Source organism: Ctenocephalides felis, unplaced genomic scaffold, assembly GCF_003426905.1.
Source record: "Ctenocephalides felis isolate EL2017-DRISC unplaced genomic scaffold, ASM342690v1 CF-g0.4_SCAFFOLD_01886, whole genome shotgun sequence".
In the NCBI taxonomy this organism is placed as follows: domain Eukaryota; kingdom Metazoa; phylum Arthropoda; class Insecta; order Siphonaptera; family Pulicidae; genus Ctenocephalides; species Ctenocephalides felis.
This window is the reverse complement of record NW_020538040.1, coordinates 51649000-51675390: the sequence shown is the minus strand read 5'-3', so window position 1 is coordinate 51675390 and position 26391 is coordinate 51649000. Positions and strand designations below refer to the sequence as shown.

Sequence of the window (26391 nt, the reverse complement as noted above, 5' to 3'; positions counted from 1 at the left end):
GCATTTGAGAATACCTCAAACCGGAGCATCCCGGTCTCCCGTACTGTATGATAAAGAGTGAGTACTTGAAATGCAATATATTACGCACCGTAAAATCCTTTCTTATAAAGAACAACCGATTCGCCATTTACCACCGCGTAGGTTCATAGAATCTTCTTACTCAGCGTATTATTTGCTTCTCGGTTTGCTATTTGCAACTTTGTGAGGACTTTGCAACTTTTTAGCACCGTCTTTACAGCAGAGTATTCGAAAAGCACTCGACTGGGTATAAATTGTATTCGTTTTACTATAAACACTGCTCGTAATACAATAATGCAATATAACATGAAACAAATCGAAATTCGCATCCAAGGGGTTGCGGTCCGTATAATTTGATTTCTGCTGAGCTAAGCGGTGGGTGGAACTATGAGAAATAACAAATAAATATATGATTCGCTGGTGTACGATACAATGTTGTTTCTCGTATGTAACTGCCCAGTAAATCTGATATTGTCCTGGTCATTCTAGATCAAGGTCCGGTGGAATATTTGACCTGTAAACAACTGTTAATTTTAGTATTATATAAATGCTTTTGAACTTCTCATAACTGCATCATAAAAAGCATACTTTGAAAAGTCGCTCAAAGACGATTTAAAAAGTATAAAACTTCTAAAAACATTTGTTCCAATTAGAATTTTTGTTATAATTGTTTACAAGCATTAAATAACAGTGATATTAATTAATCATTAATCAAAGGCAAAGGTTTTTTATTATGTTATCTTCTTGGCCAGGAAATCTCTGATTTGTGATGCTCGCACAACCATGAATTTACTTTTGTGCAGATTATTAATAATCATTATTAACTTCCCGTAGGGTAATTTATCGTGATCGTCCAAAAATCGAAAATGAAAATTTTTTTATATCTTCATAGATTTCTGAACATTTTTGGCATACCTTAGAAAACGTGTGCGATATGCGTGTGTGTTTGTGTTTAGATTTGGCCGCACGGATCAACCGATTTGAATAATTCAGAAAATATTCGATTCCTACTGATACGGGGCTGGCTGATCAGTTTTTGGCAAAGGTAGGCCCAGCCGTTTTGGAGATACGGAGCAAAGAGTGCAGAAAAAAGAAAGAGTTTTTGAGAGAATTGAGCATCCGATTTGAATGATTCAACAATCCGTTTGCTTGTGTTGACGAAACTACTGTTTTTGGGGAAAGCAAAAAAACTTAAAAATAATACGGATTTTAATTTCAATTTTGTTCATTTACTTTTTATGCTAATATATATAAACGTCATCGTTCAATTTATTTGCTCTTATATTTTTTTTATAAAATATGAATAATGAAAGTTAGAGTATTTATAATAATCTATTTGAAAACATTTAATATTCCTCGAATATTTGATTATGGTACGAGAGTTTCAGAAATTTGCCTTAAGGCATGATTGAACCTTGTAAGACATAATATAAAATCAAAATAAAACCAAAAAAATAAAGTTTTGAATTTATTTATATAAAAGTGGTATATGAAGAATCAAAAAATATATAATAAAAATGATACGTAGCATTATTAAAAAAGGTGGAGCTATTATTATTAATAATAGTAATAAACTTATTTTAAAACAAGCAATAAAAACTTTTACAGATTGATGTTAAATCAATTGATATTGAATCTTTGTGTTTTATTTTTAGACGTGTTGTTTGTGAAATTGGTACGAATTATCAATTCTGTCTTTTGGACTTTTGCGGCATTAATTAATTTCGATCTTGTAAAATTATCTAGTTTGAGACATATATTATAGGTGTGTCATATGATTTTTATTTTGTACATTGCAAAATTAGTATTTGTAAGCTATTGTGTTCAGATTTGGTCAAATTAGTATTTGTAAATAAACTGGTTGTACTATCAGGATAAAAATAGAGCAACTCGTCAAAAAATATGCTATTTATGCAATTCTTTTGTCAGAGAAGCAAGTTATTTAAAATATCGTCAGAATTGTGTATCGTAGACAAATCGTCATTAAGCAAAGCGACACTTTCTATTTGCAACTTTTTGTAGCTTGAATAACACGCCGTCTCAAGACCAGGTGCGTTCTATCATCATGTTATGTCATTTTTTTAATTTTAATAATGAGTAATTGGATAAGAACAGAAGTGCGTCTGATGATTTCGCCATTCTTTCTATTTTGATTTTTGCCGTAAATCATTAATTCAAGGGCTCCCTGTTCACATTCGCCATCTTAATCTAGCCTGTAGTACTATGTATATGTGCATATGTTATTTGATATCTTTCGTATTTTCCGATTGCGCACAACTTTTATCCGATTTATATTTATATTTCATTGATACAATATGGGTTTTTGATTTATGCGGGGGATGTAAAATGAATTTATTTCAGCACTTGAGTATCCCTCATATAGAAACGGATGTTTTTGGTCAACTTTTCATCTCAAATGCATTATATTTTATTCTAAATCTGATACCATTTGGGTTATATTACATATAAATTTAAATAAAATTGTATGTAATTGCTTCAAATGATACATTTCGTATTCTGTATTACAAAAATTTCTATTCAACTTAAAATAAAGGGTAATTTGGCCTATTGGACGAAAATTTGAATTATATCTTGATAATTATCAGTCTCTCTCTAATAATAATTATCTAATTCTTTAATTATGAGACCATTCGGTGTGGACTATTTTTTTGTGGGGATGTTCCAGAAAATAAAAAGTAGGTTTTATTCAGCACATGCAATTACTAAGGATACTACTGCACATTTATTTGTTTGAAAGAAAATCATCCAGAAATTTAATATTGCATTCGTAGTGAACGTCGTTATGAAGACCATTATTAAGTATCATATGATAATTCTGGTAGCTAATTTACTTCATTTTACTCATGCTCAAAAAGAATTTGCCATTCGACCTAATTCTAGATTTATCAGATTAAATGAGTAATTGTTTTTTTGTTTAAAGATTTTTATTTATATTTTATAATTAATATTCAATCGTTAAACTATATTTTATCTCCGTAGAAAAAGGATCTAGAATTAAGTGTATCATTGTTAACCAGTTAACTGTGATTGACAAATATCCTCGTCATGGAGAAGTAGCACAATTTTGTGAACTGGCGTGTATACTCGTCTTTTATATAAAATTTTAACCAAATATATTATCAAGTTCCAAGATATTGAGACAATTTTTAGGATATGCCGGTATAAAATAAATAGTTGTAAACAAGTAAAGTTAAAATTTTTTTACCGATATTTGAAAGTGTAGGGAAAAAGATGTATCACCTTGATTCATACGATATTGCTATCGGGAGATAAACCGTAGTGTTTGAAAGTCCATAACAAAAGTATAATATTTTGTTATTTTTTTGGTTGTGAGGCTTGTGTCCCGCCCAAGCCTTATAAAAATTATTGCTTTTAAATATTTTTTTTCGCTATTTGAATATTAATTTATTTTCAAACAATAGGAAGTCTAAATATTTGCGCTGAACTTTATAAATCTAAGAAATTAAATTATACTTACTACAAATTGGAATTCAAATTAATTCTGTCTTATACATCTTATTACATCCTTTTATAGATATACGAAATAGATGTCTTCAAAACAATCGAATTACTGTATCAGCACGAACACATTTGCAATCTCTGAACAAAGTCATGTCTAGTTCGCAATATGCACGGTCACGTACGAGCAGTGATTTCTTGTTAAGGAAAGCCGTGCTCTCAACTCAATTGAGAATAACTAGCAAGAATGACGCAGTTTTGAAATGCCCCGAGATTAGAATGGAGTGATAATTAGTTGGGATAGATTTAATTAGATAATTGTAAGTGTTTAATTTTTTTTAACCTATCGAGACGAAGATTCATTCTGGCAATGAACTCTTTTATTGTCGTTAGTAATAAAGACTTATAATTTATTTCACGTAAATTATTATAATAGGTAAGAATTTTTAAAAGATTTCGGTTCGACAATGCCGATCAATTTGGTGTATCTTGAAAAAAAAAATTGTGTGTATGTAGTAATAGTAGAGAAGGGTAACTCTCTCCGGAGTTATCACTCCGATACAGCATTTTTCTCGAAGTGAATCCGAGCGGAGTTGTTTCGGAGATTTTGTAATATCCGAATTTCCTAAACTGGTACTGTATCTGTTAACACGTGTAGACATTTGTGTAAGATTTTTTGTAATACAAAGATTTGCATCGAAAGAAGCGGTTTGTTTCTCGTCTCATAGCCAATTTTATGACTTTCTAAGTATAAAATATCCCAAAATAATACAATTTTGTATTCTACATACTGTATACGATAATTCTCGTCTAAAAATGAGCAAAAAATATTTGCTATTATATTATTACTTTTACACAATTATGATTTTATAATTGTGTAAGATTAATGGCTTGCTAACCGAACTACCTGATGCAATTTGAGATATGTATATATATTAAAATGCTTTATATAATAATTTCTTATACAAAATGAACAAACATGCTTGAACTGTTTGTTGAGCCGTCGGAGTTGTTGAGTGGGTATAACTCCTTTCTGAAGCGGAGTAAAATTCTAACCAATCCGGCTTCGGATATTATAAGCCCATCTGTAGTACGTAGTATATAGGGTAAAGTTGCCAAAGCCGTAAAATCAAAAGAAAATTTTAGCGTTTATTGAATCTTTATTTAGTTGCCTCATAGCAGTGACTGAAATTTTTACTTTTTGACTAATTTAGGTATTTTTAAGTTAGCTACTCGCCTTTGTCGTACCTATTACTAAAAACTATATAAAATTTAGTCTGAAATCAACTATTTATCAGTTATCAGTTACTAAGTCGAACAATTTTATTAAAACAGCATCTACAATAAAATAATAATCTCGAAAATATGCTCATGGAATATTTAAGTCTTCGGGTGTTAAGTCTGGCGATGAAACTGTTCATGAAGATACATCCTTTATTGGCCCACTTTGTGTTTTTCATTTTAGGCAAAAACTTTACAATATTATTTTTATCATAAATCGTTATCTGTTAAGCCGGTACAACTAAATAATTTTGTAATTTGGAAAATTTGAAAATGAACTTAATGACATAACGTAAACAAATTCCAACATATAAATATAGGGGAACTAGGAGCTATCTGTAACAGTGGTAACTACCAATATGCGTTTTTCAGTAGGATCTTAAAAGATATTAAAATATTTTTTGTCTCGATTGGACATGTAAATTGTTCTCCATAACATTGTCATAACTGCTGTCCCGCAGACCGACGCAATAAACAAAACTGTGCAGGTCCGTCATTTTTTACAAAATAGTTGGAAAAACCATAGGACTAGTTGTAACGTTACAAGAATTGTATACAAATTCAAGTAAAGGCAAATGTATAGAATATATAGTTTGTATGATGTGAACGCATGTAAATTGACAGGAGACATTATATATTTTATTTACATCATGATATTAATTGTGATTTACGTCGATTTATGATGGAAATTTATATTACAGGAAACATTATACATTTTATTTATATTAATTCTAGTTTAAGTAGCATTATTGTCGTTTTTTGTCTTTACTACTCGCTCCTGTAGGTGTTACAACTAGCTACAAATACGAAATAAGTTGTAGCACTTTTTTTAGAAATTGATTAATTATGAAATAATTAACAACATTTGTGGACATATTTGTACTTGATTTGGTAGAAGAATAGTTATAGCAACTATCTTTATTTCGTAGAAATATGATCAGTGAATTTCAAGATAATAATTGAAAAAAACGGTTACAACAAGCGCTAGCTGGTTTACCTAAACATTCGTAAAAAACTAATATAAATTAATCTTAATAAGGAATGTAATTGAAAAATATATAATTTAGAACAGCATTAACAGAAAGAAACTTCAGAAACAACTAACTATTTATTTTTGTTATACGCAGTCGAAAAGCCTTCCAATTGTAAACATTTGTTTAATCAACTAAATAATACTATTTTACGATACCAAATATATTTTATAATTATCATACCAAATATAGCCGGGGTACGACTTAGGCGGTGGTACGACTTGAGTCATTTTACTCTATATATAATATTTATGACTTATTTTATTATTATGTTATATTATGACTTCTCGTGAATTATAACATAACACTATTAAGATTATTATTAATGTATCTCACTAAAAGATTTCCTATGTTGTATTTTTTTGTAAAACGAACTAACCGAGTCAATATATAAAGAAAAAACCTAAAACATTTTGCATTAGATGAATAGAAGTCATCATCTTCATGTATTCAAATATAAATCCCGAACAAATTCATGTGATTGAAGTCCCTTTACTCGTAACCCTTTCCCGGTCGGCTGAGCATACAATTTTCGACTCTATCAGTAAATCGAGTTAACCTTTAATAATGCCGGCCCTAACCTTATGTGTCCGGCCTTTTACGAAAACCCTTTTTCCCTTAAAAGAGCGCCGATCGCTTTGGGTAAAGTCGAGCTTTTTTGCTTGGATTCTTTTTTGCCTCCTGGGGAGAGGCGAAGGGCGAAGGGCGAGATCAAACTGTTTTCACGGTGAAAATCTCTGAGAACCTATAAATATAACATTGTTTCGTGAATATCCGCGTATCGAACGTGTCGGCTCGCGTGGGGCTGAAGAATGGTGTGCGAATAACGAGATCGGAGGAGAATCTAATAGACACCATATGCGCGGCGGTTTTATAGATAGTAGATAGATCCAGGCTGTGGTTGCCAAATGTTTTGCTTTGTCAAGTATTTTTTAACATTATACAAGAAAGTATATTGGTAATGCAATCAGTAATATGCCCATGATCAAAATATATTATAAACAAAATTATGTTCAAACTAACGATGAGATTCAATTTTTGTCGCGCACTCTCTGTATTGCTTTGTTTTAATTGTTTGACTTCCACTAATTTAATTAATTACTAATTTTGTGTACAAAAGGGAACTGAAAGCTTAAACTAGGTGTGTGTATTTCATCGTGCCTTAAGACAAATTGCTGGAACTTCTCTTACCGTAACGAAATGTTCGAGGAATATTAAATGTTTTCAAATAGATTACTATATATAAATACTGTAACATTGTCTAATATTTAAATAAATTATATAAACTGAATTGCAAAGTTGAAAATATTTGTTTAAAATATGTTAGAACTTAAGTCAGAATTACAATTAAAATCTGAATCATTTTCGATATACAAAAAAAAATTTGAAAAAAAAATTGAAACAAAAAAAATTTTTTTACAAAAGCAATTATTTTGCTCAAACAAGCAGAAAGTTCTTTGAATCATTCAAATAGGACGCTTAATTTTCTGAAAAACTGCCATTTTTTTGCACAATTAGCTCTGTATTTCCGAAACCGCTGGACCCGCCTTTGCCAAAAACTGATCACCACTTTTCCCCGTGATTACGAATTGAATGTTTTTTTGATCATTCAAATCCGATCCTCCGATCTCTCAAAAACTCGATTTCTATTTTCTTCATTCTTTGATTCGTATCTCCGAAATGGCTGAACCTGCCTCTGCCAAAAACTAATCAGCACATCTTCCTATCAATAGGAATCGAATGCTTTTTGAACCATTCAAATCAGTTGATCCGTGCGCCCGAAAACGTGGACGAAAAATTGTATCCATACATACATACACACACACATTCATTTTTTCTGATTATGAGGTATGCCAAAATGTTCAGAAACCTCCAAAACGTGAAGAAATGTAAAAAATTTCAATTTCAATTTTTGGACGATTACAATAACTTACCCTACGGGAAGTTAATAAAAAAACAAATCTATACAGACTAAAATATTGTTCTAGAGTACGTAAATGATGATCATCCTTATGAACTATAAATACTCGCCTTAATTTTTTTTAGTAGTGAGGAGTCTCAAAAGAAATTGGCTAATACATTCAACTTAAATAATAATTAGTTATCTTTGTTCCTTAATTTTCACTGGAGAAGTTTTATTATTAGCTTAAGTTACAACCAATAATGTAGTAATTGCTGATGTTTTTTTAAATTTATCAATTATTATTGATTTATATAGGATAGAGCGGTCTGCGGGTAAAAGGATCCACCCCCAATAGCTCAAAATCAAGTATAGTTTAAAAAATTAACAATATTTGAAAGTAGAGGGAAAAATATGTATAACGAGCCATCACCTTGATTCGAATGACGTAATCGAGAGATAAACGGGAATGTTTGAAAATCCATAACGAATTCTTTTCTTTAGGTTTTTAGTTTTTTGTGTTGTGAGTACTGTCGTTTAGTTTACGAGATCTTAATATAATTTTCAAGAATACGTTATTCAGTTGTTTTATACGATGAATTGTTAATTTTAGGTTAGATTTAATATTTTTACGTGTAAAAATGTGTAAAAACTTACACATAGGTGAAGTAAAAAGTACCAGCTGAACCTTTACCTTGGCAAAGATGTAAACATTAAAAAATATTAAATTAAAAATTAAATTGAGTTAATAAAATAATTTTGCAAGAGATAAATTAAATAAATTGTTATTCTAATTCTGCTGATAAATATTTACGACAAAATACTAAATCAAGGTTATATACGGCGTTATCTCTTTAAAAAATGTATCCATGAAATTTATATTTTGCATTGGTTGAATAATCGTAAAATTAAAAATAAGGCATTGTTTCAGCTATTGTTGCACCCTTTAATAATAATAATTAAATTATCAAGTTGGCAAATCTCTTACTTTCTGCTTCAATATTAGAGATCAGTATAAAATTTGCAAAATTTATTGCGTTGTATATATATATATATATATATATATATATATATATATATATACTATTTTCTATACATAGGATTTATAGTTTTATTATCAATTAATTCTTCACATCTTAGAGAGCACGTTTTTATTTTGCATAGATTTACTTTTTAATTTACAGGTCCTATATCTCATTTTTATATTTGAAACCTCCTAACTGATAAAACTACAATATTCCAGTGAAATCGTTCAAATGATTTAACCCATGCTCTGAAAGTCGTCCTTTTCTTCTGTAAACCTATTCCAGCAGAACGATTTATGAATATTAATACCCGAGTCATATTTATATATTTCTCTAGTATAAAAATCTCTTTTACCTTTTTCCGGGTGAAAAATACTTCTTTTTCTCCGTCCGAGCGCGATGTGCCATTGGCGGATCCGGTCATGTGTGAAGTTAAAGCGTTATATGCGGTCCCGCGCGCGTTGTATCGAAATCCCTCGTAAAGCTCGCAGAGCTTTTGCGAGGGAGAGGGGCAGCGAAAAGACGAAACAAAACGCCCCGACGACGACGAGAAAAAGCTGCCGCCGAAGAAAACGAGCGCACACTCTCGACTTTTCTATGGGCCAGTTCAGGTGACAACGATATTGTTCATTGTAGGTTTAGAAGATTGAGTATTGATTAGCCATGGTTAAATATTTCGTTATCATTACAGAGAATTAAATTAAATTATATGAAATGAGAATCTAAAACCAATTTTTGGAAAGCTCTTTAATAACTTTTGACACCAGTTATAAGGTGAATAAATCAGGAATTCACATCAAACAAAACGACTGATAACTAACAAAAAACTAGGTTCGATTATCAGACATCAGCACGCTCAATCATTACAAGAAAAGGAAACTGGATCGTACCCATTTTGCAATAAGAGTGCCTTTTTTGAATTTATACAAAAAATTTATCTTACTAAGTTATAATAAAATTCATCCTTGTCCCTTCATCCTCGACACTTAAGATTTGTTTTCAAATATTTCTGTATATATTTACATATTTAGTGCTCTGCATTGTAAGAGAAAATTAGTGTTTAAAAATTAAATACAATTTATAATAAGATATTAAATAATGTATTAGTATATAATTTTTACTGTTTTGAAAATTACACTGAAGATGAGGCATACCATGGTCTCGAAACGTCTGTAATTTATTAAATAAAGTGTGTGTAAAAGTCTGAGGGTTATGTTGTTCATATTTAACATTTGATATTCGTTATCACAAAATAACAATCACAATCACTCATATCACAAAATTCCATATATATAGAATGTCCCAGAACTTAACGTCAAGCCGAATCAGCACGGTTCCCAACCAATATATTTCGAAATTGAATTTTCTAACTCGATTCAGTGGATGAAAAAATTTTTAATTTTTTGCGATTTACAAAGAAACGGCTCGGTCGATCGTCGCACAAAACTCAAGAAACGCCAGTCCTCATCGAGATATATCGAATGGCTTTTAATATTTTTAAATCGGTCCAGCCGTTTTTGAAAAAACGTCGATTTACGGCAAAAAATCACACATACTTTTTTAAAATTTGGTCTCATTCGATTCAGAATGGTTTAAAACATCGAGAAAACATAAAGTTAGCGAATCGATTTTTTTTGATGAAAACATAAACACCTCCTTCGGGAAGTTAAAAATTCAACGTAGTTTTAAAACCATGAGCTTTTAAGTGCAACTTTGAGCAACCTATTTTTTGGTTCTTGTGTTTAATTTGTATTAATTTTGTTCATTTAAACTTTAGATCTGTAACTGTAAATAAGTAATGGTACAATTTCTCCAAGTTTTGACGAATTAAGACATTTTGTTAATTTGACTTTAAAATTCTTAGAATTGGTCTACTCTGAGAGTCCCTCCTTGAAATCAATATACTGAAGTTTGTTGTCAAGTTTCATCAAGAGTTGGCTTATTGAATGAGTATTACAAAATCATAAAACACTTAATAGTTTTATAAGAAAAAAATTGAAATTAAAAAGTAAAAACCTAAAAATATTATTAATGCATAGAGAAATAAATTGAAATATGATTCTGAGCAATTTTATATAGCTTCTTTAGTGGAGGAGAATGGGCAGGTAGTGACAGTCATCATAATAGCTAACCTATACTGATTTTGACCGATTCACTGGGACCTATCGTACCCAGTCTGCCTCATTACGATAGCTCCTTAATACAATGAATACTCCCCGTAAAACCCCTTTAAGACGTTTTCTCGATCAAAAGCGCGTCTCAAGCGATAAAGCGTATCAGTAGGATTAGGGACAATAAGGTGCAGACCGACGTAATGCTCGAGCAATATTTAGATTGTGCACTTTCGAGAAAACGAATTTGAACTTGATACTTTTTTCGTCATAATTACAAGTTTAATGCAATTTTATTGTATCGATAAATGTGTGACAGCCAAATCGTATTATAAGTATTTCTCATTGAGCGGACCATAAATTAATAATAATTAGCATGACAAATCTGTTAGTGGTGTGGCAATTGCATGTATGCGAACGCACCTTAAAGAACGCGCTCTTATATAAAATGTGGAAAAGTCGTCCGTACGCCTCGCAGCCGACTAATGCGCGAGTCTGCCTGAAGTCGACCACGTACGTACGTTTGGAGCGGAAAGCAAGTGCCAGAGAACTCGCCCGAACGTAGGAAAGAGCAAGATGAAAATAGGAAAAACGATAAATTCTCAAATCCTCAACTGCTAGAGAAATGGTTGTAGGGGATTTGCGCTTGTAGATGCCTTTCAGGCTGACAAAATTGTTAAAATTGCGGTGCCGAATATCGCGTTGTCGATATTATCATTCGCAGATTTTTTTATTATATTTTAACAGCAATCAGAATCTTTCATCTTATAAGCTGTTGGGCTGAACCTGCTTCTTACGTCGTATTTTTTAAGATGGTAACACAATGGTTGATCCATTTATATTTGATTACTTTTATTATTAGAATTTATCCACTAGGGCTTACTTATAATTCAATTTGGTGTAATAATAGCCTTTTCGCTTAATAGCAAATATTCCATTACTATTCGGTAATGGAATATTTGCCTTTAAGCGAAAAGGCTATTATTAAGCCTAGACATACCACTTGTCCAAACATGCACTACATTAGTAATATATAGCTAAAAACGATTTAAGGGGGGCGATACATGTAATCGCCTTAATTTTTACCATTTTTTGAAGACTTTTTAAACTGGGAAGGAATGACGCCATCAATTTGCGGGCGTTCTCACTTTTCGTACGGTGATTTGAAATCAAAAAAATTAGTTTGTACGTGTTCATAAAACATATATCTTCTAGTTAAACCAAAAAAAAAATTAAAAAAGTCACAAAATCGTAAATTGGCACACCTCAGAAAAAAAAGTTCGATTTTTCACCTTTTTTTCAATGTTTTTTTTGGTAAAAGGGTTAATTTTTGAAAATTTTTTTGGAATGTTTGAGGTTTAACTAGAAGCTATTACTGTAAAGTAGATGTGTGCAAAATTTCATTGAAATCGGTTGAGAACTTTTTGAGTTATCCCGCCCGCAAATTTCAAAAATGTCGTTTTGAGAAAATCGCGTTTAAAGTTTTGACACAGAAACAGATAAGAGTACAATAACACTCAAGCGTCGAGTTGAGGCGTGGCACTTAAATGAGTTTTTATTGTATAAATAATGATAATTTTGCTTTGAATATTTACAGGCATATTTTTGAGATGTTATTGTAACGATTTATGAAAAAAAAAATCGATTTTTTTTTTCTTGTTACATGTATCGCCCCCCTTAAGCCGCTAAAATTTTGTAGAATAGTTGATAATTATGCGGTATTCGGTACGGTACCAATTCATTTTAATTATCGACGTTTGAATATTGAAGTTCCAGAAAAAAAAATCAAGTATCAAGAATGTAAAAAAAATAATGAACTCATGGTTATTAACTTCCCCTACAGTAGTTACAGTAATGGGCCAAAAATCTAAATCGAAGATTTTTGCATTTCTCCACGTTTTGAAGGTTTCTGAATATTTTGGCACACCTCAGAAAAAATTGATGTGTGTGTCCGCATTTTTTCGTTCACGTTTTCCGGCGCACGGATCAACAAATTTCAATGGTTCAAAAAACATTCCTACTGATAGGGAGATGTGCTGATTAGTTTTTGGGTAAGGCAGGTCCAGTCGTTATGAAGCTATAGAGCAAAGAGAATTTTTCAGAGAACGGAGCATCAGATCTGAATCATCTAAAAACCGTCCAGAAAAGGGCTATTTATTTTATTTGAAAACTTATTTAAGATCTATATTAACGATTATTTCTTATAAGAATTTTATTTTTTCAAATTCAACTAAATTACGTAAGTATTTAATTGTTTTATAAGATATATTAATGATTTTAAGTTAGATTCAATTTTTTTTATATAACCTCAATAAAACCTTACCTTTAAAATGTGTAAACAATAAAAACGTGAATTCAGATAAAAAGCTATTTTATATATAAGATATAAATAGTTATTCTAACTTTGCTGATAAATATTTCTGACGAAATACTAGATCTTGAAATTTATATTTTGCATTGTGTGAATAACGCAGCTATTTTTTTGTAAAATATCTTTTAAGTTAATAATAAGACATTGTACATTTCACCTCGCCTATGTGGCAAAAAGAACCAGGTGACGAATTTCTGAAAAACAGTAGGAAAACACATTTCACTGAACACAGTCAGATACAGATACAAACAGTTTGGTATGAAAAGGAGCAGCTGACAAATTTTTGAAAAACAGTACAAAAACACATTTCTACAATGATGAATTAGCTGGGAGTTTTACTGAACATAGTCAGATAGTTGTTCGTTTGGTATGTGTTTAAACCAATTGATTTGGTTATCTTATCTTTGGTTAATTGCTCAAAGTCAAACTGATCCTTTGTTCCTTTGTTTTGTTGATGAGTGAAAATGCATCACTATGCGATAAAATTTAATTTTTTTAGAAAACTCTATAACGATACATCTATAAATGTAATTTGATAAAGAAATATATGCTGAAACATATCAATAGATTATATCTTGGTATGAATAGTTTTTTTTTCTAAATTTTAGTTTAGTGCTCTATACAACTGATGCATTGCACTTCGAGCTCATTTTTTATATTACCTCATATTTTGATCTAGTGTTATTCTTAATTTATTTATTTAATTAATTAAAATATGTCAATATCATTTTGATTATTAGCAAATGATATCTTAATTCGATTTTCGACAATTACCGGCAGCTCTAACGCGGGACCGACCGTGCGGGCGGCATAGAGAGAAAAGTACAAAACCGTCTGTTGGTAAGGGAATTGAGACGAGGGCGTTTCGCGTTTAAGTGGAGTCTATCAAAATGAAATATTTTTTGTTTCAGGTCAGGAGGGTTTTACACGTATACTTGAAATCTTTACATTTATGTGTCTGTGTTGCCCCGTTCGTCTGTGTGCCTAGAACATCCTATTTTTGTTTGTTCTTTATTGTCGGAATAAAACTGTCGCGAAGCTTAATTCGAAATTTATCGGTCGGAGGGAAAGCGCGGTGTGTGTCGCCCTGACGTTATTATGAAATATGGCGGCGTTTTCATTTGTTGTGCTAGGCGTGTGATTTTTTTTGTTTTTTATTTTTTCCGGGAGCTTTTTCGGAGTGTGTTTTATATATCAGGATTTTTCGCGTTGATGATAAAATACTGTCATTTGTCGTTCGTTCGATGCGAAACATTTTTTATTTCCGTTTTTTTCAGATGCGCGCAGTAGTCGATCATTTCATTAATATGCCGCACTGTATTCGGGGTGCAGGATCGAAATGTTACGCAACGCGTACTTTTTGGTTTATTTATGAGAGGCTCAGGTGTCGCTGTTCATTTTTGACATCTCATTTTTAGGAAAGTTGATCTATGGCTTTAGGATATTGATAGAAAAAATATTTCTCATGTATCGGAATTATATAAGAAATTTATATGTGAAAGATAAAGCTTTGGTAAATAATAATGAATTATGGAATCGTAGCAAAATATCTCTACAAATATTATTTGATAACTTAATATTTATTTGTTTGTTATAATCTTGCTTTCAAAAATATCTGAAAGGCTGATTTATTAGAGTTAATATTGCACGTTTATTCTTTACAAAATTATTTTTATTTCACTTCAATTAATCCTACCATATACATTCATTGCCAATTAATTCTTCACAGTTAGATCTGCAAGTTTTTTGCACAATGGTCCAATTACTCGAATTTGACATTGAGCAACTGTAATGTGAAAACCAAACCATAATTACATACAACAAATATCACATATCAGACATGTGACTATGTTCAGTAAAACTCTGATCTAATTACCATGATTGTAGAAAAAAATCTATTTTTCAAAAATTTGTCATCAGGTGGTAAAGAGATCAAATGTCTTATTTTTCATTTTAAGGGAATTTTATGAAATAATAGCTACAATATTCAACCAATGCAAAATATAAATTTCATTGGCACATTTCTTACAAAGTTAACACTTTATATAACTTTGATCTGGTATTTGGTCAGAAATAATTACCAGCAAAGTTGGAATAACTGTTAATTTAAATTATTTATGAAACCTTGCATTTTTTAAGTGAATTTACATTTTTATTTACTATTTTTTATTGTTTACGTTTTAGCCAAAGTAAAATTCAGTTGGTATTGCGGAGGTTATATAAAAATATCTGTCAAATCTAACTTAAATACAACAATACATCTTGTGAAACAATTATATAGCCAAAATGAAGTGTTCACAACCAAAAAAAAAAAATAGCAACGGAAAAAAACTTTTGTTGTAGATTTTTGAACATAGCTGTTTATCTCTTGATGGCGACGTTGCTTGATCCAAAGCGATGGCTGATTACACATCTTTTTCCTTCTACCTTCAAATATTTCTAAAATTTCTAATTTTGTTTTTGAGTGATTGGTGGTCTTTTTTACGCGCAGACCTTTAAGCCCCGCTGTACATTATAAAACTATTTTTATAAAGAGTTATTTATTCCTGAGTCTATTATAAAACAAATATCGAATCAATCCATACCTACATGTCCACAATGAATAATAAAAAATATAAATTTCATATTCTGCAAAAATAGTTCTATGAGATAAATATGATTCGTGTGCTATTCGGAAAAAAGAAAAAATCTACGGGTAACAAATAACACGCATCAATTTTTCGTCGTTGTGAAATGATTGAGATTTTTCCAATTATTTTCTGAAATTTAAGTTTTATCACAAAACAGAGAGAACCGGCCGCAATGTCATTAATTTGAGCGGCTTCGAATATTTATAAACGCCAGGCAATAATTTGAACAGCAAAAATATTGCAGCACGATAATCTGACATAGAGCGCGATCACTCCCGTTTCTGTTTGCCATCATGTACTCTGCTGCTCGTACATAAATCACGGCCAACATTAGAAAAATAGGGTCGTATAATTTTTATGGTGTCACGACCATTAAACATCCGCACATACGATACCACGATACATAGTTTTAGATAATATTTATTAAATATATTGAATAAACTGATCATAAGAAAGTGCATTGATATATTTAATTTTTCTTCTATTAATTGATTTATATGATTGAGGTGAATCCAAATGAAATGAAATATTCGAATATTGTAACTTTCATTATTCGCATTTTGTAGACAAAATATAAGAGTTTATAAATTGGACGTGGACTTTTATATATGTTTACATAAAAATTAAATAAACAAACTTGAGCGGAGTTAGAATGAATGATCTTATCTCACATTTCTAGGATTTATATAAACTGAATTGCAAAGTTAAAATTTCAAGCATATAAGTAAAATTTATTTCAAGCATATAAGTGAGCTTTAGAATTTTAGCTAGAATTAAAATTAAAATCCGAATAATTTTTGACGTTTAATTTTTTTTTGGAAATTGGTTGATGCGTGAGCCCAAAACGTGTGCACACTCACACACACATACATACATCATTTTTCTAAGGTATGCCAAAGTATTTAGAATCCTTTGAAACGTAAAGATGTGTAAAAAATTTTATCAATGATTTTCAGACTATTACTATATTCTGGAATATCAATTTGTTCTGAATATTTTGAGGCTATGTCTGTAAAATAAGTAGTTTTAGGTGGCATTTTTCCTTGAGGAAATTTTCATGAACTTCCAGATATGTGGAGAAAATATAATTAATCAATAAGCATGAAGATTTAGCTATTTAAATTACATTGAGACTGCTTATTTCGAAAATAAATGTTTTGTTTTTTATCAAAAATTAATCAATTCTATTTCCAATTGATATTATTTGAACAAATTTTCAGTTATAGTAAGTATTACTTTATTAAAACCTCAAAAAAATAAGTAATTGTAAGTCTATATATGCGAATAAAAAATAAAAAATCTCTTTAAAAAAATTTTTGTTAATCAATTATGTGACTTTCAAGTTACATCGGCCTATAATGTTCGCATCTTTGTCTATAAAAATGTTATTTCAGGTTGAAAAGACAAACAAATATCATAAATATAGATATTGGTTGTCTACAACATTTTAGAGGTAATATTTGACATTTAACGCAAAAATCATAATTATTTGGTAAAATGTCGAAAAATTTGGAATGTGATCTGAAAGTTACGGGGGCCTACAAGGGTTAATTCAATTTATTCAATACATTTTATTTTTTGTTCTAAAAATTAATTTTAATAGTTTCTAGGAAAAATTGGTACATTTAAAGTTTAAATGAGATGACTATTTTTTTTATCCAGTCTTTTTTTAATTTTTGAACACACCTGATATAAGTTTAATAAAATAACCCGCGTTTACATAACAGTTTTCGTCACTTCGTAATTCTCAATTACTCATCGCGCGTCTACGCTGCTGCTGATGTTCCGCGTTGCCAGAGCGAGATACCGTGACTTCGCCTAACGACCGACGGAGAAAAGGGTGTTTTCTGGGGACGAGCTACGCGGTTCGAAACTAATTTAAATTAAATCCTAGTGAATTACCGCAGAACGGCTAACATTCCGCCACCTCACATTACAGCCTCAGAACCCCATCCTATATTCCGGGGAGGTTTCACTCCGAGAATCTTAATACGCTCCTCTTAGACTTCTAAGTTTCCGCTGTTGCGAAAAGTGTTGATAGTAGGAGAGCTAGAAATTGTAATGAATATCTAATTTAATTTAATGATTGTAATAATTGGAGAAAAGCTATTTTTTTAATTTCCCGTAAGGTAAGGTATAGTAATCGTATAAATAACGAAAATGAAAATGTTTGCATATCTTTACGTTTGAGAGATTTCTGAACATTTTGCCATACTTTAGAAAAATTGATGTGTATGTGCGTGTATTTGTGTGTGTGACGTTTTCGAGAGCTCAGCTCAACCGATTTAAATTATTCAAAAAGCATTCGATTTCTATTGATAAGGGGACTTGGTGATTAGTTTCTGATAAAAGTTGGTTTCGGAGAAGCGCAATAAAGCAGGCTAAAATGGAAATTATGTTTGTGAGAGAACGGAGCATCCCATTTGTTTGATTGAAAAAAACATTCAACTTGTTTGACGTGATGAAGAATTGATTAAGTTTTTGCAAAGGTAGATCCAGCGGTTTCGAAAATTTAGTAAGAGAAGTTGAAAAAAAAATCCCATTAAGAGCGGTGAAAAAATCAGATATTTTCGACTGTATGGATCAACCGACATGAATAGGTCTATAAAACTTTCAAGGAATTTCAAAATTTTCAAAAAAATAATCAGTTTTCAAAAAATAGCATTATTTTCAAATAAGGCAATTTTTCTGTAGAAATCATAATTATTTACCATTTTTCTGCCGCTTTTCTGAAATCCAATTGTTTTGAATCATTTTATTCTAGTTGAGATATTTTCCGCATAACATATCATACTAAATATACATAAAAGCATATAATTATTTTTATAAGGCGTACAATATGTTCAGAAAACCATCACATTTTATATACTATCGTAGGGGTTTTAATATATTATTGAAAATTATTATTATTCTAGTATTATCAATTGGTGGCATTTATTTATTTTGTTGCATTGGCATATTTTAATCAAACCAAAATTGTTATCGTCGCTTTCCCTTATTGTTAGTGGGTACTAATGATATATTAGAACTATTTTAGTACATAATGAAAAATATACATCTTCGATACTATATCTCACAACTTAATAATATTATAAAAATATGAACAGATCTCATCAAAAAAGAATTATTAATAAAATTTACTTTTCTGGAACTTAACTTCATTTACACAAAACTTTAATTTTAGCTTTTGAATAAACTAAAGTAACAAATTCAAATATGTACATTGTTTTTCAAAATGATTATTTTCATTAGCTCTTTTACTATACGCTTTCAACGGCGTTGTAATAGAAGGAAATGGAAATTGCAGACGTTTATGAACAAGCTTAATTATTAGTTTAAAGATACTTTTTATAGTATAATATTTCATGCCATGGATTTTCATAGACATTAATATTTTTAGTACTTCACATTATATATCGTCGTGAATTTTTAGTTGCATTAACCAGCTATTATTGATAATAATGAAGGTGAACACGAACAAGTGCTACGTAAAATTTTACGTAGCTTTTTGCTTCTTTACATTTGTTAATAATATCAGCATTTGTTTTCTTCGTTATGCAATAATATCTACATTTTTTTGGGTTCAGTTGTTTTCTATTCGAAGAGCTATAAGATATTTAACTGTACATGAACTAGTTCACCTTTCAATATAATAGGAGGGCATAAACCTTAAAGTAGGGTAAAGGGTAAAAGTAGTATTTGGATGCAAGAATTATCATATTGAGCTAAAATTCGAGTATCGTCTGCTATAGGTGCAATCATGGTTTCTGGATTTGTGGGTATATATAATGTAATGCATCGGACCGACAACTCTACCTTGTGGAACTCTAGAATAAGTATTTCTGACAACAGATGATGCATCATTGAAACAGTCGAAGAACTCTATCACACAAATATGAATTTAGAAGTATATAATAGTTGTCTGGAAAAGTCTCCTTTAATTTGTCTATTAGATCTTCATTCCAAACTTTATCAACGGCCTGACTTATGTCGTGGAAAAGACTCGAGCATTATTTTGAGAGTGAGAAGCTATTTTTAGTTGATATTATTTTTGAAATTTATATTTTCAAGAGAAAATCTGGTGCAACTGCCAACTATCAAGCTGGCCGATGTGGGTATCGAACCCGGTTCAATTGTTATCTCCGAAATTTGTAATTTAAATAAAAATCATGCAACTTCCCTTCTGTATAAATTAAAATATTGCCTTGATTGTTTACGTTTTTATTGTTTTTTTTTTAAACGGTAATGTATATCAATTATTATTCAAAAGAAAAATAAAAAAAATCAAATTTATAGAGTTCGGTCTGCAAAATAAATTTGTTGAATTAATAAGTATCTATAAGATGTTGAATTTATTATCTTTATAATATTATTTATTATTATTTATTTATCATATGTTAATCACATACATGCCTCGTCATACTGCTTATATTCAGAAGCCATGAATACCATTTTACCGTCATAAATTCGGTGTTTTAATAAGACTAAAGGAGAAAAATGATTTCTGCGTAAAATCTGTATGTAGGCGACGTCGGCCTCGGTAATTTATTCAAGACCAGTGCTCTAGTATTAATGGATAGATTGTAAAGACTTATCATTATTAATACAGAGTACGTGCGTGATAATGCACGAAAATCGATATATAATTTATGATTCGAGATGTATTTTATGGCTGGGCTTTGATATCGAAGAATGAGTGATTGCCTTTAAGATTGTATTATTTACACGTAGATTATCAAATGCTTTGAATATTTTAAAACGACCATAGAAAATATTTTATTTAATTGTGTGTTATATACTTTTATACAATTTTAATTTATTTGATATGATTATTTTTGGTTGTTGGATATTTTTAAAAAGTATCTGGGTAAAATATGTTAATGATTTTCTGCGTTAATGATTTAACAAATTCTGAAAATTTTGCTCAAGCTATCTTTGATGAGCATTTAATTCGTATGAAACTAAATTTGATACTGTATGGCGATATTTACATCTCATAAAGTTCATATAGACATTAGCAATATCGATATTCCCGTCTATTGATATTTTTTAAAAATGTGAAAGTATTGAATTATTTTTATCTATAAGTTCAAAACAGTAGATTATCAGAAATTGTTTTGACTGTTATGACCTAATCTCCTATTATCTTATCTGATTAATTATGTCTATTTGTTTTTAGTGCAATATAATAGTGTATGTAGGTACATTGATTAACGTTTTTTTACAGTTGACTTATAGTTAAGAACTTCACTGCAAACGTATGTCGCGTACAATAACACGAAAAGGGGTGATATTTGTATGTAGTCACTTTTGATCTACTTTTTGGTGTGTTTTCGACTAACACACCGATCGGGTGTGATACTATGAAACCGCCCCGACGGGTGTGTTATCACGAGAACGCGACGTCGTGGGGTGTTAACCATATGCTTATTTGAAGAATGTTTAATATTAATAATTACAATCTACGCTTTGTAGTACCACAATGACTATATTTTATTGAAATAAATAGACATTATAAAATAATAAGGTTATATGTATTATTATATTCCAAATCAAAATCAGAATTTTACAAAAATTACAATATTGTTACTTTTTATGTTACAATAATTTTGATGAATTATTTTTGAAATTAAATTAGTGACAATATTAATTATATGTAACTAAAAATTGAACAAATTTATCATGAAATATAATTAATAACAAAAATCCTAGAAAAGAATTATCTAAATGTATTTAAAATAGTTTATCTGCCTTTTTTATATAGCGTGCACAAATTTCATCAATGTTAAGTTTTATTATTTGTTACTGTTCCCAATATTTCAAATTCAATATAATGATAATTAATAGTAGTTTGGCCGAAAACAGGTCCATCGTATGAGAGCACAACAAATCAATGATTTCCTTTTGCTCCTCTGTTTATTATTTTCATTACAGTTTTTAAACTAATCATTTTTTATTCACTTTTATGAATTTTTCTTTAAAATTTCTGCTTCTATGCTTTCAGGTCTTGTTCTTCTATTCAATATTTTTAATGCATTTGAATAAGCATGGGGTTAAAATCTGTGCCATACAAAGTAGCATCCAAAATCTATTATCCGATTATTAATTTCCATCTTAATTTTGTCATCCGTTACAATGATAGCTCGAGATATAATTTCATGTGTAGTGTAATAATTAACTTTTTTATTGCCAAATTTGTAGTTGTTTTCTTCAATGAAATGAGATAAAAGTTACTTTCGCATTCTTACTTTCTATAGAGAATGCATTCGTGAGATTTTCAATCATGTCATATTGTATTTATCAAAAGATTTCCATCTAAACTTTTTGAATTCAAAACCTCTAAAACACCTAAAATGAAATAAAATAAAATATAGTACAACACTAAAAAAACTATTGTCATTTCACTATGTTCGAGTGAAGAAAATTTATTTATTATACCAATTATTCGTTGAACCTTATTTTCCAGTTAGGGCCTTCGATCACTCAGTAAATTCTGAATAAATTTTCTACTTGTGATACATTCCTGCCTTTAATGTATTTAATGAATTTCTGTAAATCTTTCATTTTAATTTGATTGTTTGATCTATTTTCCTCATATCTGAAAATATAATGATAAATTAATTAAGACACATCGTACAAATTGAGAATTACATTTTCAACCTCAAACTAACCTCAAAACTAAGAACCTTTGCATCTGAAGAGAAATTAAATTTTCAAGTCACAGTTCTCAGAAGCAATTTCAATGGAATCATTTCATCCATCTGTAATTAATTTTACAATAAAAATTTGAATAATTCAGTTCATTAATAAATTCTAAAACTGATACTTACCATTTCACTTTTTCATTTCAATACAACATTCTATAAATTTCTTCGAAGATTCCATACTTATGTATTCATTAAAAGCTGAACCAAATTGTTTATTACAAATAAATTATTATTTAATACGCTCTATTTTAATTGATAATAACATTCACAAATTCCGCACTTAAGCATCTGTCATCAACAAATCCTCAAAAAGTGGGGTTAGAATTCGACTTGACGCACTTGACGTAACTGTTTACACGCCGTATGGATGTATCTCTACACGCCTGGAGCGATAATTTAAACGATCGCCGTATTAAACAACATCCTTTATGCAATACCACTCCCTTATGTGTATGATGTCGCGCTTTTTTATGGTTTTTAATACGTTTTTGTGTTTTGATTCACACAACAACATTTGCAGTGTTTGTGCGTATGGCTTTTGAGTTATCTAAAGTTTATTTCAAGTCTCTATCATTAATTAAATTTTTTAATATTTGTTAGAACTAAATGTGATTTTGTCTTTTATCTATAAATGAATTTGTAAAGAGATGTTTGTGGCATTAATGTCCTCTCAGCTTTCAAAGTTTCACAACAAATGCTTTAGATAATGGCATCTGAAAATTGTTCCATATTTTTACGTTTCAAGGGTTTGTGAACATTTCGTCATACCTTTTAGAAAAAGTGGATGTATGTGGGTGCATGTATGTATGTATATTGGATACACGATGGATATGTATATTGGATGTCGACGATTTGGAGAACACGGATTACCAAATTTGAATTGTTCAAGAAATATTCGATTCCTATTGATGGGTGACTGATTAGTTTTTGGCGAAGGTAGGTCCAGTCGTTTCGAAAATACGGAAAAAGAAGTGCAAAAAGAGTAATTTAGGGCAATTCAGTTTGTGAGAAAGGAGCGTCCAATTTGATCCAAATAATATATTACTCGTATTAACGGGATAAACATTGCCTGAAATTTTGGAAGGTAGGTTCCGCGGTTTTGGAGATCCAAAAAACAGTTGAAAAAATGCTATTTGGTGGTCAATAATGATAATTAGTAGGTACATCAAATTATCAGATATTTAATAGAGATTTCAAGAATTTCAAAGTTTCAAGTTTCAAATTATTTGGGCTCCGTACCAAGATTTATAATACAGTTCGCTTATACAGTTTAAACAAATATTCTCGACATTTTTGACAGTGTGGATAAACCGATCTTTCAAAATTTTTAAAAAAATTTACATGTTTCAAAAAAGTCGATTTTGTTCTAAATAAAAAAATAAAATTACAAAAAAATCAAAAATCAAAAAACTAACTTCTTTGCAAAATTTTAAAGCTTTTAGAAAATTTTATTATTAGTAGGTACTCGAAAAATTATATTTAAATATTATTACCGTAATACGGGAATTTCCACCAATTTGCACGCTGAACTAGTAGCTTCATACTTTATCGGTATATCCCAACGAGAGACACTGCTCATGGTAAGCTTTTCTTGTTCGCTCGTGTGTTGTATTGACTTTTCGCATCTATAATTCCATTGCATGATGAAACAACTTGAGAAAATAAAGAGTACAAAGTGTTGAACAATAATAGCAAACTAAACGTTTTTGCTCCGAGTATGATATATCTTTCTTTAGCATTGTATATCCCGTATCCACCTATATTCAATTAGCATATTCGAAATGCACTATCTTTCGCCGTCTTCTTCGAGAGCAACCGACTTCGGTGTACCGCATTAGCATTGCGAATATATAATTTGTTATTGATAATTCAGAACGAATCCGATGCAGCGGCGTGTAATAAAAGATATTATATGTTGCATGTTAGCGGACGTTATTGACCGCCGCGTAAAACTTTATTAACTGTAATAAAGTATAATTAAACGTTATTTCAATCGGCAAATGACTCTATCATTATCATCAATGGATCAATGCCGACACGTTGGACGGTACGAAGCAGCGCTCCCGGAGAACCAACCGACACCGGGGAAAGGATCGCTTGTGCCGGCGATCTTCTCGCTTCTCGCTTACGATTCAGAATTCGAAAATGTTTTCATTTCTTGCACATTCGAGGGTTTGTCCATCTCGAGATAGCTGAAGAAAAGAAGCTATTTAAACCCATAAACATTTACTATGATTTTTTTTTTAAAAAAAGCTTTAAATTTTTTTCTTATCTTTGAAAAAATTATATTTTTGAGAATTTTGAAAATGAGACTTATTAAAAAAAAATGATTCCGTTTTATATTCTGAAATTTGTTGAAAATTTAAAAAAAGTTTAATTTTTTTTTGAAAACTTTGAAAAAATTAAATTTTTCAGAGTTTTGAAAAAAGACTTCTTCAAAAAAATGTTTTTGTTTTATATTTTAATATTTTTTTGAAAACTTTGAAAAATTGGATTTTTGAGAAAAATTAGTTTTTTAAAAAAATGTTTTTTTTATATTTTGGAATTTTTAAAAAAGCTTTAAATTCTTTTGAACACTTTGAAAAAAAATAGGATTTTGAGAATTTTGAAAAAAAATTATTTTTAAAAACTGTTCTTGTTTTATATTTCGAATTTTTTTAAAAAAGCTTTAAATTCTTTTAAAAACATTGAAAACAAAAAAGATTTTTGTGAATTTTGAAAACAATAACTTTTTCAAAAAATTGATTTTGTTTTATATTTGAATTTTTTTTTTTGAAAATTTTGAAAAAATTTTCAATGCTATTTATAGAAGCGCGTGAGCGCCGCGTCGCAGTCTAACGATTAAACATTGATATTGGTAAGGAACATATAGAAATATCAACAAAATTTGTTCTTATTATTAAATTCTGTATAAATTATCTGATAATTTGATGTGCATCTATTGATCATTTTTGACCGCCAAATGGAATTTTTTCACATTTTTTATTAAAAAATTTAATAAGTCCTTTACTTCGCCAATACAAATAAAATGTTTTTTGGATTATTCGAATCGGACAAAGCGAATTTTGAAAATGAGGCTTGAATATTCAGCGTCGAATTTATATTCACAAATTGTTAAATCTGTCTAAAAAATGATATTTCTATTATATTTCTATTATATTATTATTTTTGAAATGATATATACAAATAGAACTTTTTTTATGTTCGAATACTCACTTCTTATATTTTTGTACAGCTGTACAGTTATTACTGAAAGAGCTTTTGAGCTTTCTGTAATTTCAAAAAATTTCAAAAATCTCGTGAATGTAATTTTTTCAAAGCTTGTACGGGAAATTTGAGTAATTTGCCTTAAGCACGACGCCATGCACCATTAGTTATTGAATTATTTAGTATAGCAGAAGACAAAAATTATCAAGATAGTAAACAAAATGCAAAGAATAATTAGTATGCACATTAATCAAAAATTAATGGGTTTTGTTTATATATAATTAACTCATAGGTTATATTTTGATTGCAAATATCCATAAATTATATAAATAAAAAAAATCTGTGTGCGACTGTAATAATTTTGTTGAAACGTTTTGATTATCAGTAACAAGTTTCAAAACTAATGATTAGCATTTCACACTACTTTTGATTTGGAATTTGCAGACATTGAGTACAAAATATGAAAGTCTTATCAGTAATATAATAATTAACCAAATAGGTAAAACTAAAACATCTTATGTGCAATTCTAATTATTATGAACAATTTAAGTGATAACAAATTATTATTTTATTATTGAGGCATATGTATACGTATGACTCAATAATGATATAATGATTTGATATCACATG

At 29.8% G+C, this 26391-nt stretch overlaps 1 long non-coding RNA gene across 1 annotated transcript; it reads right to left on the bottom strand.

Annotated features, from left to right (window-relative positions):
* Positions 1–21958: 21958 nt before the first annotated feature.
* LOC113378454 lies at positions 21959–22610 on the bottom strand. Its single transcript, XR_003367186.1, has 3 exons — positions 22519–22610; positions 22286–22445; positions 21959–22195 (listed from the first exon to the last, which is right to left on the bottom strand). It is a non-coding gene; the product is annotated as an uncharacterized LOC113378454 (long non-coding RNA).
* Positions 22611–26391: the final 3781 nt, after the last annotated feature.